The following is a 14,624-nucleotide window of genomic DNA, read 5'->3' on the forward strand; positions in this document are numbered from 1 at the left end:
AATTTTTTTTAAAAAATAACTTCACTGTATTTTTCTACTTCTCTCACTCATCGATTTACATAGCATATTTGTTGTATTTTGACGACAAATCAGTAATTAAACTTACCCGAATCGCTAAGCTGAAATCAGTACTATTTCAGGAACTAGATTATTTTAATGATTCTCGTAGGCATAATTAGTGATTTATCGCCGAAATATATAAAATATGGTATTCATACTGATTATTGGAGGATGTAGAAAAAATATAGTGACGTTAAATTTTAAAAATAGATCACCAATTGGCTGGAAAATTTCAATTAAAAATAGAGGGAATTAGGTGGAGTTGTGTGTGGGAGAGTATATTTAAATAGGGTGGGGTGTAGTTTGTAGTTTGTATTTTAATTTAGTTTCTATTAGAGTAAGATTATATATATATCAATGATCGACGGATATAAAAAAAAATGTGGACTGGACCTATCACTCTTCTGACCAGAAGTTCAGACGGGCAGTACAGACAATGAATTAAAAACCAATGCTAGGACTCGATAGAATATATATTTGTGTATATTTTAGATGATATTTGTTCCCATATTGATTATGTTTTGTATTTAATTGGACATTTATTAATTAGTTTATAATATTTTATTGTAGGAGGCAAAAAATTCTAAATTGGAAAGGATTGTCGCTAAATTAGAAGAAAATTCGGATTTAGTGGGCTACACGAGCAAGACTTATTGTTTGGGCCGTATCTTGAGTTCCGTACATCGGATTTGGGCGATTCAACAGCTCACGCGAAGATAACGAGATTCTCTTTAATTAGAGAATGATCCAGATTTTAGAATCCATCCGGATCAGCCCAGTAACAACAGAGAAAAGTCAACTACGAATTTTGACCATAAAATCCCATTCAATTTTGGAAACTCTTGTTTATTCCTAGAAAGAATAAAAATACTTTTTATATTGGATTTATATTATTAGAGATAGAAGGTTTGTATCTAGAGCCACCAAGAGAAGAAGCTAAGAGGAGAAGGAGGAGAATTTTATTCTTAGAGATTTGATATCAACAACATATGGATAATTCTTTTTAACTCTACACTTTGTGTTTTATTTTAATATTCTCATGTATCCTATCACTTTTACTATGATTATGGTTGGCTAGTTTATTATTGTTGGATGGTTGTTTTGAAGCCTTAAACTTTATGAAAATTATACAGTTTTGATTTTCTAAGATGTGTTCTTGATTGTGTCTGTATATACATCAATGCTTATAGAGATGCATGAATTAACTATGATATGTGGTCATCCAGTTATGTTTTGTGTTGTAAAATCAATTAATCTTTCTATGTAGTTATGGGATTAGTTGTATAAGTGTGTAATTCATGTAAACCTTTCTATGTGGTAATGGGGTTGTACGAGTAGCAGAACTTGTTTCTATGTGGTCATGACGGTTTCTCTATAGGTATCTTTCGGAACATATTAGACGAATTTCAGAATTGGGTCATGAGTTTGAGTTTAGGGTGGATCTACATGCTTTCCAACATGTTTCTTTAATTGTTTACAAACAAACCTTCTTCTTGCTTATTAGTTAATTCAGCTGTTAGATAAACAAAACAAATTCATTCTTGATACCATTAGCAAAATAGAAGAGAAGTAAGCCCTTGATCCTCGGCGTAAATCGATACCCTATTTACTCTACATTACAAACGACACAAAAAGGGTTTAAGATCATCTTGCACAACATTCTCTCTTTTACTCTCCAATAAACATAGTTATGCATCCATGTGATTTTTATTCTTCACCTCATCCACTTTGATTTGAACAAACCTATATGGAAAATGGACATAATCGAAGCGACTATCAATACCAACCGAATAAGAAAGAGTAAGAGACTATCAATAGCAACACGACACATATTCATATTCTCGTTTCTTATCAATAAATGTTAGACAAAATTTAGGGGGCTTAACAGATTACATTTTAAACCATAAACTTCCATCCTAGAGAAGTTTTTTGGGCTTTGCTTGCAAATATTTTAACTTAAAGTTTAGTTTTCAAAAATTCAACAAAATAGTTACAGATAATACGATTTTGACCCTTTTTATTACTTACAAAATAATCAAAAAGATAAAATCGGAATTTTTTAAGAAAATAAAAGTTAATGCAAAGTAAAAGGTAAATTAAAGAGAAGATGGTAATGGCAGAGGAGTGCAGGTGTTCCCAAGATGAAATAAGATTGACGAGCAGATACGATGGTAGAGGAGTGCAGGTGGTGATGGTACATGGTACAGAGGAGTAAAGATATAGTAAATTGAAAACATAAACCAGAAAACAAGTAAAGCTTAATTTTACAAAAAAAATGTTAAAAACAACTGTATAATATACAATTTTCCTTTATTTGGCAGGGATGTGGATTCAAAAAAGTTTAGGATTTAAAAAAAAGCGAGTTTATAATAAATATCTTGTAAGTAAGAAACTAGAGACTTCAAAATTAGGAATTAGAAACTCTATTATAAAATAAGAAATTATAAGTGCATCCTTTCGAAAATGATATTAGAATTAACACTTAAGGTTACAATGGCTATAAACGATAAGAGTAAAGAACCTGTTACTTACATATACGACATGAGTTCATAAATTAATTTTATTAGGTACTTAAAATTATAGGTTCTGAAAACAAATAACACTTATTAAAAAAGTTGTTGATTTAAATGTTAGGAGATTTGAAGTTAGAATATTTAATAACTATACTAAAACATATAATGAATGCATTTTAAAAAACTAATATTGATAAATGCATTTTAAAAAACTAATACTGATAAATGCAAAGATGTTACACATTCAATTAATCCATAATAACATAGCTAAGATTGACTTACCTTATTAAGGGATGCATACTTTAGCATATTACAGTTTGTTATATACGATAATTAGTGTTTTAAATATAAAACATATCATATATAGTTTTTATGCAATACTACTTAAAAATGCAGTCCCAAGATGGACTGGTAAAGCAAAATCATTTTACCAGAATCACAAAAATCTAAACATCTAAACTGGAAAAAACAAGGGTTCAGAGTTATGGTATTTGAAGATTATAATGGGATGAGACTAGGGCTAAATAAGTTAAATATAAACGAATACGACTTCTAGTATTCCAAGACAAGTGTTTTATTAAGGGTTCTCACATTTAAGAAAATTGAGATTTGAAAAAAGTATGGTTGAAAAATGAGGGGATGAAGGATCAAATAAATAGCATACTCGTTGACAAGGGTATAAATTTTCAAAAACTCTAATAGAGATAAACACTAAGGCTCAAAGTTTAATCAAAATCATCCTCGGCAAGAGTCCATGAATTGATACAAGGTTTTGGTAGCTGAAAACTTAGAGGACTTCAAACTAAGATATCGGAAAACTAAACTGAGAAAAGAAAGGACATTAGTTTAAAACTATATTAGTTGATAAATCTAGGGGTTCCAGAGTCCAGTATACAATATTTACAAAATGATTCTAATTTCATTGCTAAAAACAGAAGTTCGAATATAACATGCAGTAAAATCAAGAAAAAAAAAGTGTTAAGATGACTTAAAATTATAGAAAAATGAGGGTTTTGACACAGAATTTAAAAAGAAAATTGAGAAAACCAAAGTTAAAAGTATGATTTTTCAAAAATCATATATTAGGGAAAAATACGAATTTTCTTAACACACAAGAAATAACTATGGTGATAGGATAACACTGAGAAGGAAAAAAAACCATTATAACGGAATCAGCAGACACGGTGATTGTGGTTAGAAAGCTATTATCCAGGCATAATTAAGTCATGTAAATAGATAATTAGAAAAAATAGTTGGGATTCAAAGTTTTATATACATATATATATAATATAATAGGGATGAAAACTAGTAACTTGATTTCTGGTCAGTGTTTATGAATTAAAAATAAATAAATTAGATTTCAAGTGAACTATGGCTGAAATTAAGGTGGTTAAAAATTTAAGACTTGAAAATAGGATATTAAAAAACTAAATTAAGCAAAGACGGGATGGGTTTTTAAAATCTATACTAGTATAAATATAAGGCTTGCCGAGTTGAGTAAAAAAATCAACGATTCAGTAATTTCATCGGTACACAATAAAAGTTTTTAAAATAACCTGTAGGACTTTAAAGAAAAACATAGCTTCAAATAAATTTAAAATTTGGGAAAACAAGGATTTCGTATACGGTAAATAAGGAATTAGAGACTTAAAACCAGAGTATTTAAGTATGTTTCAAGAAAAAAAAATAGTTCAAGAGAACTTGACATTATGAAAAACAAGGGGTTTGACATAAGAATTTAAAAAATAAATTCTGAAAACCAGAGATTAGAAGTATGTTTTTTCGAAAATCATATATTAGGGGAAAAAATGCACTTGTTCTCATCACAGACAAGAAATAACGATGGTGATAAAATAACATTGAGAAGGAAAAAAACCAACATGACGGGATTATGGTTAGAAAGCAATTAGAGCAGGCAGAAAAAACTGGTGTAAAAAAATTATAAAAATAATAGTTGGGGTTCAAAGGTTTATATATGTTATAATAGAAATGGAAACTAGTAACTTGATTGCTGGTAAGAGTTTATAAATTATAAAAAAATAGATATCAATTGAACTATAGTCGGAAGAGAATTAACAATTGTGAAATCTAAGGTTTTGATAGTCAAAAGAGTTAAAAGACTTGAGACTAAACATTGAAAGACTAAATCAAGCAAAGTAAGGATGGGTTCTTAAAAACTATATTAGTGATGAATATAAGGGATTAAGAGTTCAGTAGAGACTAACAATATCTATATAATGATTCGATAAAATCATTGGTATGAAATAAAAGTTTGAAAAGTAACCGGTAGGAAATCGAATAAAAACATAGCTTCATGAGAATTTGAACTTTAAAAAAAAAGAGGATTTTGTAAATGGTAACCAAGTAATCAGAGACTTAAAAATCAGAGTATGCTACGCTTTCTCCAAAATTATAATAGGGAAAGTATAAAGTTGTTCTTAACAAAAAGACAATAAATTTACATCATAATAGAGAAAAAAACATTAAAATGAAAAAAGTAGAGAACAGTGAGTATGAAGAGAAAATAGTTAGAACATGCAGAATTAACTCATCTTGGGACCACTGAAAAAACAGTTAGAACAGGCAGAAATCATTCATCTTGCGACTACATTTTTTTAATGTAGTAAAAATGTAGACCCAAGACCAAGATGGACTAATAGAGCAAAATCATTTTACCAGAAACACAAAATTTAAACAGGAAAAAACAAAGGTGTAGAATTAAGGTATTTGAAAAATTATTATATTAATAGGATGAGACTAAGGGCTAAAAAAGGTAAGACATTAGGGTTTTAGAAAGATGAACTTTTAATATAAAATTAAGGTTTTCACATTTAACAAAATTGAGACTTCAAAAAAGTACAATTTCAGAACTGAATTGGAGAAAAGGGTGGAGTCCAATAGAAAATGAAGAAGAAAAATGAGGGGTTTGAGGGTAAAATTAATAGTATATTCGTTGACAAGAGTATAAAATTTCAAAAACTATTATAGAGATGAAAACTACGGGTCAAGTCTAATCAAACCATCCCTGGTGAGAGTCTATGAATTGATTTTCATATGTATTAAATAAAAGATGGTTTAAAGAATAACAAAATGAAAGTTAATGTTTTGGTAGTTGAAAACTTAGAGTACCTGGAACTAAGATATGAGAGAAATAAACTGAGAAAAGAAAGGATGTCATTTTAAAACTATACTAGTTGATAAATGCAAGGGGTTACAGAATCCAGTACACAACATTTACATAACGATTCAGTAATTTCATTGCTACAAAACAAAAGTTTCTAATATAAGATGCGGTAATATCAAGACAAAAAAAATGTCAAGAGAACTTAAAATTATGAAAAACAAGGGTTTTGACACAAAGATATTTAGAAGTAAATTGTGAAAACAAGAGTTAGAAGTATGATTTCTCCAAAAATCATATGTTATGGAAAAATACGGTTTTTCTTAACACACACAAGAAATGAGTATGGTGATAGAATAACACTGAGAAGGAAAAAACATTAAGACGGAATCAGCAGACACAATGATTATGGTTAGAAAGCAATTAGACCAGGCAGAATTAACACATGTAAATAGATAATTAGATAAAATAGTTGGGGTTCAAAGTTTTATATAAATATATGAAGGATGAAAACTAGTAACTTGATTTCTGGTAAGAGTTAAAAAAGATTTCAAGAGAACTATGGTTAGAATTAAGGTAGTTAAAAAGTTAAAAGACTTGAAACTAGGGTATTAAAAAACTAAATTGAGCAAAGACGGGATGAGTTTTAAAAGCTATACCAGTTATATATATAAGGGGTTACAGAGTTGAGTAAAAAATAACAATAATTCAGTAAATTCATCGGTACAAAATAAAAGTTTCTAAAATATACTGCAGAAATTTAAAGAAAAACATAGGTGCAAGAGAATTTTAACTCAGAAAAAACAAGAATTTTGTAAATGGTACTGAGGAATTAGAGACTTAAAACTAGAGTATTAAAGTATGTTTCAAGAAAAAATAGTGTCAAGAGAACTTGACATTATGACAAACAAGGGCTTTGACATGAAGAACTTAAAAAATAAACTGTGAAACCAGAGTTTAGAAGCATGTTTTTTCGAAAATCATATATTAGGGAAAAAATATAGTTGTTTTTACCAGACACACACAAGAAATAACGATGGTGAAAAAATAACATTGAGAAATAAAAAAAACCACCACAACGGAATCAGCAGATAGAGAGCGATTATGGTTAGAAAGCAATTAGAGGAGGCAGAATTAACTCTTGTAAAAGATGTAAAAGATAATAGAGATAATAGTTGCGGTTCAAAGGTTTATATATATAATAATAATAGGAATGGAATCTAGTAAGTTGATTCCCGGTAAGAGTTTATGAATTAAAAAAATATAAATCAAGTGAACTATAGTCGGAAGAGAATTAACTGAATACTAAGGTTTTGGTAGTTAAAGAGTGAAAGACTCGAGACTACGGTATTAAAAGACTAAATCAAGCAAAGTAGAGATGGATTTTTAAAAACTATATTAGTGATGAATATAAGGGATTACAGAGTTCAATATACAATTACAATCTTTATATAATGATTCAGTAAATACATTGGTATGAAATAGAAGTTTGTAAAATAACATGTAGATTTTTGAAGAAAAACGTAGCTTCATGAGAATATAAACTTTAAAAAGAAAGGATTTTGTAAATGGTAACTAAGGAATTAAAGACTCAAAAATTATATCAGGGCAAGTATAAAGTTGTTCTTGACAAAAATACAAGAATCGTCATAGAGAAAAAACATTATAATGAAAAAAGTGGAGAACATTGATTAAGATGAGAAAGCAGTTAGAACAGTTAGAAAAAGCGGGCTACATAAATGTAGTCCCAAGACCAAGATGGACTACTTGAGCAAAATCATTTCACCAGAAACACAAACAAGGGTTTAGAATTATGGTATTTGAAAAATTATAATAGGATGAGACCAAGGGCTTAAAAGTTAAACATAGCGAATATGACTTCCAGTATTCCAAGACATTAGGGGTCTAGTAAGATGATTTTTTAAAAAATAAAATTTAAGGTTTTCACATTTAACAAAACTGAGACTTCAAAAGAGTATGGTTTCAGAACTGAATTAGAGAAAAAGGTAGGATTTTTATAGAAATTGAAGAAGAAAAATGAGGGGTTCAAGTGTCAAATGAATACAAAAATAAAAAATAAAACCATCAACTCGAAATCTACTGAACAAATGCTGTTGAATAGAATATTTTTTTTTTTAATTTTAAAAAATTAGTGTTTCAAGGAAATATAGCTACATGAAAGGTAATAAGTGTCAAATATTTAAAAGAAAGTTTTTTTATTTTTTAAAAAAAAAGACTTGGAATAATTAGGAATATCTATACTAAACTCCAAATTGAAGTTTTTAATGTGATTTTTTTTAAAATAGTACTAGGACAAAAATCAGTGGTTTTAAAGTGCAAATTGATGACTAAATTCCTAACTCGGAAACTTCATGTATAAAAGTTAGAGTTTCTTATTATGGAGTACTTTTTAAGGATATATAGAAATTGGAGTCGCAAAAATCAATATATATACAAACTCACAGGAATGAAATATAGGAAGGACAGAGACTTGAATAACAAGGGACTCAAAAACTAAATTAAAAAAGTATACTCGCTAACAAGGGTATAATTTTTTTTTAAAAATTATAATAGTGATGAAAACTATAAAGATCAAAAGTTCAATCCAAATCATCCCTGGTAAGAGTCTATGAATTAATTTCCTAAGGTAATAAATAAAAAATGGTTTAAAAATAACAAACAACTACAGAAAATAAGGTTTGGGTAGTAGAAAACTCAAACTTTAAAGTAAAATATTAGAAAATTAAACCGAGAAAAAAGGGATTTTTTTAGAACAACATTAGTGATGAATACATGGGGTTACAGTATAGAGTTCAGTATACCATACTTGCATGATGATTCAGTAATTTCATTCCTACAAAACTAAAGTTTCTAATATAACATGCAATAATATTAAGAAAAGAAAAAGTGTCAAGAGAACATAAAATCATGAAAAACAAGGGGTTTGACACAACGAATTTGAAAAGTAAATTGTGAAAAACAAAGTTTAGAAATATGATTTCTCAAAAATCAAACATTAGGGAAAAAATGGTGTTCTTCACACACACATACGCAAGAAATAATGATGGTGATAGAATAACATTGAGAAGGTAAAAAAACACTATTAAGGAACCAGCAGACGCAGCATTATGGTTCGAAAGCAATTAAAACACGCAAAATGAATTCATGTAAATAGATAAATAGAAAGTAGTTGGGGTTCAAAGATTTATAAATATAATAGCGATGAAAACTAGTAACATAACTTCTGGTAAGAGTTTATGAATTAAATAAAAAATTAGATATGAAGTGAACTGGTTGGAAGAGAATTAAGAATTATAAAAAGTAAGGCTATGGTAGTTAAAGAGTTAAAAGTCTCGGAGCTAAGGTATTAAAAAACAAAATTGATCAAAGGCATGGGTTTTTAAAAACTATACTAGTGATGAATATCAATCAATGATTCAGTAATTTCAAATAAAAAATTGTAAAGTAACCTGCAGGAATTCCAAGAAATACATAGCTTCAAGATAATTTAAACTTTGGAAACAGATAATTAAGGAATTAAAGGCTTAAAAAATGTATGTTTTCTCAAAAACTATATTAAGGAAAGCATGAAGTTGTTCTTAACACACACGCACAAGAAATTAACATGGTGAGAGGGAAAAAAACATTATAATTAAATAAGCATAGAACAGTTATTATGTTTAAAAAGCAGTTACAACACGAAGAACTAATTCATGTAGCAATAAGCATCACTAAAGTGAGAAATTAGAGGTTAATTAAAAATTTGAAAACCTATAAACACAATAAGGCAAATAAGATAGATGACATACATATAAAAAAAGGGGCAATTGAGCGGAATCGGTGATTGCAACCCTCGACTAGCGGCAAAGAAGAATGAGAGAGAGAGAGACGAGGGAGAGAGTTATAACACCCTGTCTCTGATTGTTTGATCCAATTTTGGTGCATTTATAGTTTTTGCAGCAGTTGTGTATTGACCAGCTTGGTCAACAGAGCGAGTCAACAACCGCGTGTTATATGTCAGCTTACTTTTCAAGCCATCATTCCAGTTTGCCTCTTTTAAATTTTACAACTAATTTTTAATATTCATTTATTATTTTTTCCAATGTAAAAGTTGTTTTCGTAATCTTATTTCAATTAATTTGCTGACAACATTTTTTTGAAATAAAGAATCCTAAATCTTTCATACTATGGTATCATTATTTGGAATATACCATATTAGTATATTATAAATCTCACTCTTTATATATTATAGAAAAATAAGGGGATAGTATTATGAGATTAAAAAGTCTCATTAAAATAACTAAACTATCCATTATCCATATTTTTAATATTTATATAAAAAATGTGTTTTAAGGGGAATCAAACGCAAACTCAAGATATTTCATTCATCTATACAACCTCATACCACTTCCCAATATTGTCACATGTGTTTTTATCATACACATAATATATAAGTGTGCTAAATTAATATTTTATTTAATTTTAAAGTTAGTCATTTGAATTCCGCAAAAAAAAATAGTTACTTAAATATTTGTACAATTAATTTTAAAGAAGTGAATTTCAGATATAAAGTTAGGCATAGTGCATAAATGGATTATTATATTATTTATTATTATTTTTTAGTTTTAAAATATATCTCATATATTTTTAACATATTTTTTATAATAAAAAGTAATTAAAATGTACATATATAATTTTAAAGAAAATATTGAAAATAGAATCGCTTATATATAAATAATCTAGATTGATATTAAATATTTAGATAAGTTCGAACTATAATGAATCATAAATTTTGGTTTATTTTGAATCTGAAATCAGGTCCGCAACCGCAATGGTTGACTCAGTTGGTTAAAGAGTGGATAACTATCATCTGGGTCACATGTTCGAATCTCATGGAAGCAGAATTTATAATTATGTCTCATGAGCCAGAGCTTGTCGCTTAAATGCGGTTTACCTTGGTTCACGTGGTTTGCAGACTATTAAATGGGCCCGTAGGGTTTACCCGTTGCGCACCAGAACGGTAGCGGCTGCGGGTTACCTACGATAAAAAAAACATAACTTGGTACATTGTTCAAAAAATACTAGAAATTTGACTACATGACCAGCCGAAAAACATTGTTACATTCTACGTTTAGTAAATTTAAATTACAAGTTCGGCGAGAATATCTTATCAATAATATGAAATATTTTAATATCTTATATTAATATAAATTAATGTGTTTGAGAAATTTATAGGATCAATTGAATTGATTATTTGTATTTAAATTATTAAATTCACTGGTAGCGCATTAGTGTTTTTAAACTTGTCCCGACTTTAAAATTATTTGAAATTTGATATGAGATCTCACGAGATTTGTTAAAACTAGGATGATATATTAAATCGATTTATTTTTTATTTTTTACTTTAAAAAAACTAGCATTTTAAAAAGCATTATTTTGGATAAATAATATTCATTGATCAAGATAATATTATAAACATATTTTGAATTATTTTAATATTTTGAATTATTTAAATACAAGTTATATCTATACTATATTGTACCATTCAATGCATTTTATACAATTTAAAGAAAATGTATATATATATATTGTTCAATAATTTGAAGTAATTAACGAGTTCAACTGATATTTATAAAATTTTATCCAATTGAAAAATATTTAATTTTAGGAGAATAGTATACAATATTATCAAATCATTATATGAAGAAATATTAGAGTTGTAATGAAAGAAACTTAAAAATAGTTTAAATAACAATATAATTACAATTTTTCCTTCGAATTCTTGAAAAAAAAGCATGAACATCAATAATAAGTCTTATAATATATAATTTATTTTTATGTTACAATCATGATTGATACTCGGTTGCGTAAAAAATACATATGGATTGTTTGTGAGTTATAATATGAATACCACAAATTTATTTATTTCATAATTTTATTTTTTGAATAATTATAAATACATGTCATTTAAGTAATCAATTGTATAACTAGATGTTAATAATGATTATACATGTACATAAATCATATATTTATCATAAAAATAATTGAAACCATCGAAGTTTCTTAAGAAATGTAACATACGATAATTTACATGCTAATAGAGACACATATAACTTAAGCTTATTTTGCTAACAATGGTATAAAAAAACCAAACATTTTTCCATAAATACATAAGTTGAATTTCAAAAACTAACATTTTTCATTAAAATCAACTTTTATATTAACAGTAGTGTAAATTTTACATTATTGTATATTATGATTGCAAGTAATTATGAATTTAGTTATTCAGTTTTTATCTTTTTAAATTGAGTAAGTTAGTTATAAATAAAAAAAACAAAAAAAATATAGACCAGTACATATAATTTATTTAAATAAAATTCAAAATTTTTGTCAACCCTGTATTTAACATATATGTTAATTTTTAGTTTTTTCTTTGTAAACATACCAACGACATTTTACTTATTAAGTTTAATTGTTTCATTTTGAACGTACATTGACTATCCTGTTTATATTCATTCATTAAATATAAATTATACAACTCAAATAAGAATATATATATATATACATATATATATATATTGCTTAATGAGCTATATTGGAAACGTTGTGTAATTTAGTAATGTCGTGTATGAAAATGATACACATTGATAAATAATCAACTTGTATTTCATGTACGTTAGACATTATATACAAAATTTACAAATAAGAAAATAACTAAAAAAATTTATAATTGCATGCATAAAAAAACTCTAGAAAATGATTGTGCCTCGCACGGGTTATTATGTTAGTTATGACTTATGAGTAACATAGGAAATGAACAATGTTTTGAAATTATACAATATTGATATTTTATTTTACGCAAAATTGATAATTTGATAACCAAAAAGTTAAATTGGAATATTAATATCTAAATTTTGCGTATTCAATCAAAAATATTAATTATATTTCCGAAAACGGTTGAATTCGATTTTGATTAAAATCGACTAATATTAACTATTATGTTTCGGTTGTTTAGAGTAAATGTCCATTTAGTATTTTTGTTTCGGATAATATAAACCGGTCTTTTTTTAAAAGTATTTTTGGCAAAATATGTTTTTAGAGAAAGCTTGTATTTAAACTTTTCAAATTAATTACTTTAATTTTTTTTTTTAAAAGCTCTAGCTGTTTTCAGCGTAAAAACTTACCAAAAAAATTATTTTATTTATATTATAATAAAGTATTGGAAAATGAAAAATATCAAATATTTTTTTATTTTACAAGGACATTTTTTGACTAGCAATTTTTTTAGTGGCACAAGAATTATATTTTATATATAATTAGTGTAAAACACTTAAAATGGCAAGGTTAATGGTTTGTTCGTCACTTTTAATAAGGAACTAAAACTAGCTATTCACTTCACACTCCAAATGAACTCACATAATAAATATAATTTGTTCAATTAAACTCATTCTAATCATTTACAATATGTAATTATTTTAGATAAAAACCTTACACAAATATCAAAAAACTATAGAATCAAATGAATAAATGAAAAATAAATACATAAACAAAAAACAAAAAAATATAACAAAATTGTTAGGAATATGTGTATTAGTTTGATGATAAGTTAAACAAAACACTTAAGTAGAAATCTAGTGTCTGTAGCCTCAACGGATAAGACCATTCTGGCTATCCGTTGATGGAGTAGCTTTACTTAGAAATAAATTTAGTATTGTAGCATATTTCAGTTTCTGTATTTAAGTTATAATTCTTAGATGATTGTGGGAAATTATAAGTCATGTTGACTACTAGTGGATATGCAAATAGGAGGGCTAATTGTAAATATTTCATGCCTTGTAATTTTGTATAAGTGAAGTAGTATCAACTGATAAGCTAAAGGCCTTCAACGGATGAGAAACAAAAATTCAACGGATGTCTCTAAAGCTTTAACGGATAACATCCATCAACGGATGAGTGCATCAACGGATAAAGCTTCAACTGCTAATGCATCAACGGATGAAAGCTTCAACGGATGCTCAGTTCAATAGCAGTTGACAGTGACAATTCATAAGCTGACAGAGGCACATAGGTTGACAAAGACAATTGGAATGTGGCAGCCTCTTGGAGGAGTCAAGAAAATGCAGCATTTCCATTCTGGTGCAAACAAGGAAGTATTCAAAGATTCACATATAATCTTAGATTGCATTGGACAGAGAAATGAAGAAGAAACATGTGAAGAATCTTTTTCTTCTCTCTCTCTCTCCCAAAAACTCTATTTTATAAAAGCTTAGTTTTATAAAAGGTTCATCGAAGCGGATCGTTCTTGGTGGATACCGGTAGAGTGCTTCACACACTGAGGAGCAACTGCTAGCACTCCAATTTTATAAAGCTTCGATTCACGTGGTATGGTTTCGATTCCTCAGTTTTTACCTTTTATATATTTTTCTATATGTGCGGTATATGGTTTTTACGGAATAATTGTTATTTCACGCTTCCGCTCATCCGTAAATTCCTTCACAAACTACCTGAGAACAATGCCATGACACCACACACTGATAATGATGTATCTAGCATGTTAGATTCCATAGGCTATTCTTTTGATTCTGCTAGTTTAGGGAGCATTAGAAGAAAAGGCCTTAAGAAAGAATGGAGTTTTTTTGGTGATGTCTTTATCAAGGTTTTCTCTGGGAAAATTAGTAATTTTGATGCAATAACTTCATCTCTAGTTAATATGCTCTATATGCTAGTTTCTGATAGGTATTTTAATTTTAGCAACTATGTCATGCTAGAATTGAGTACCAGGTTAGGTAACAAAGCTAATAGACCTCATAACATCTGCTATGCTAGATTCTTTATGTTATTGGCTAACCATGTTGCTGAAGGTTTGGTCATAACCAATGAAAGTAATAAACTCAAATGTTGGGCACAAGAGAAAAGGGTCCTTGCAGACC

General features: G+C 27.8%; 1 long non-coding RNA gene across 1 annotated transcript; it reads right to left on the reverse strand.

Moving 5' to 3' along the window:
• Positions 1-1,581: 1,581 nt before the first annotated feature.
• Positions 1,582-9,724, reverse strand: LOC141666696 (uncharacterized). Its single transcript, XR_012552327.1, has 2 exons — positions 9,504-9,724; positions 1,582-1,803 (listed from the first exon to the last, which is right to left on the reverse strand). It is a non-coding gene; the product is annotated as an uncharacterized LOC141666696 (long non-coding RNA).
• Positions 9,725-14,624: the final 4,900 nt, after the last annotated feature.

Source organism: Apium graveolens, chromosome 6, assembly GCF_009905375.1.
Source record: "Apium graveolens cultivar Ventura chromosome 6, ASM990537v1, whole genome shotgun sequence".
In the NCBI taxonomy this organism is placed as follows: Eukaryota; Viridiplantae; Streptophyta; class Magnoliopsida; order Apiales; family Apiaceae; genus Apium; species Apium graveolens.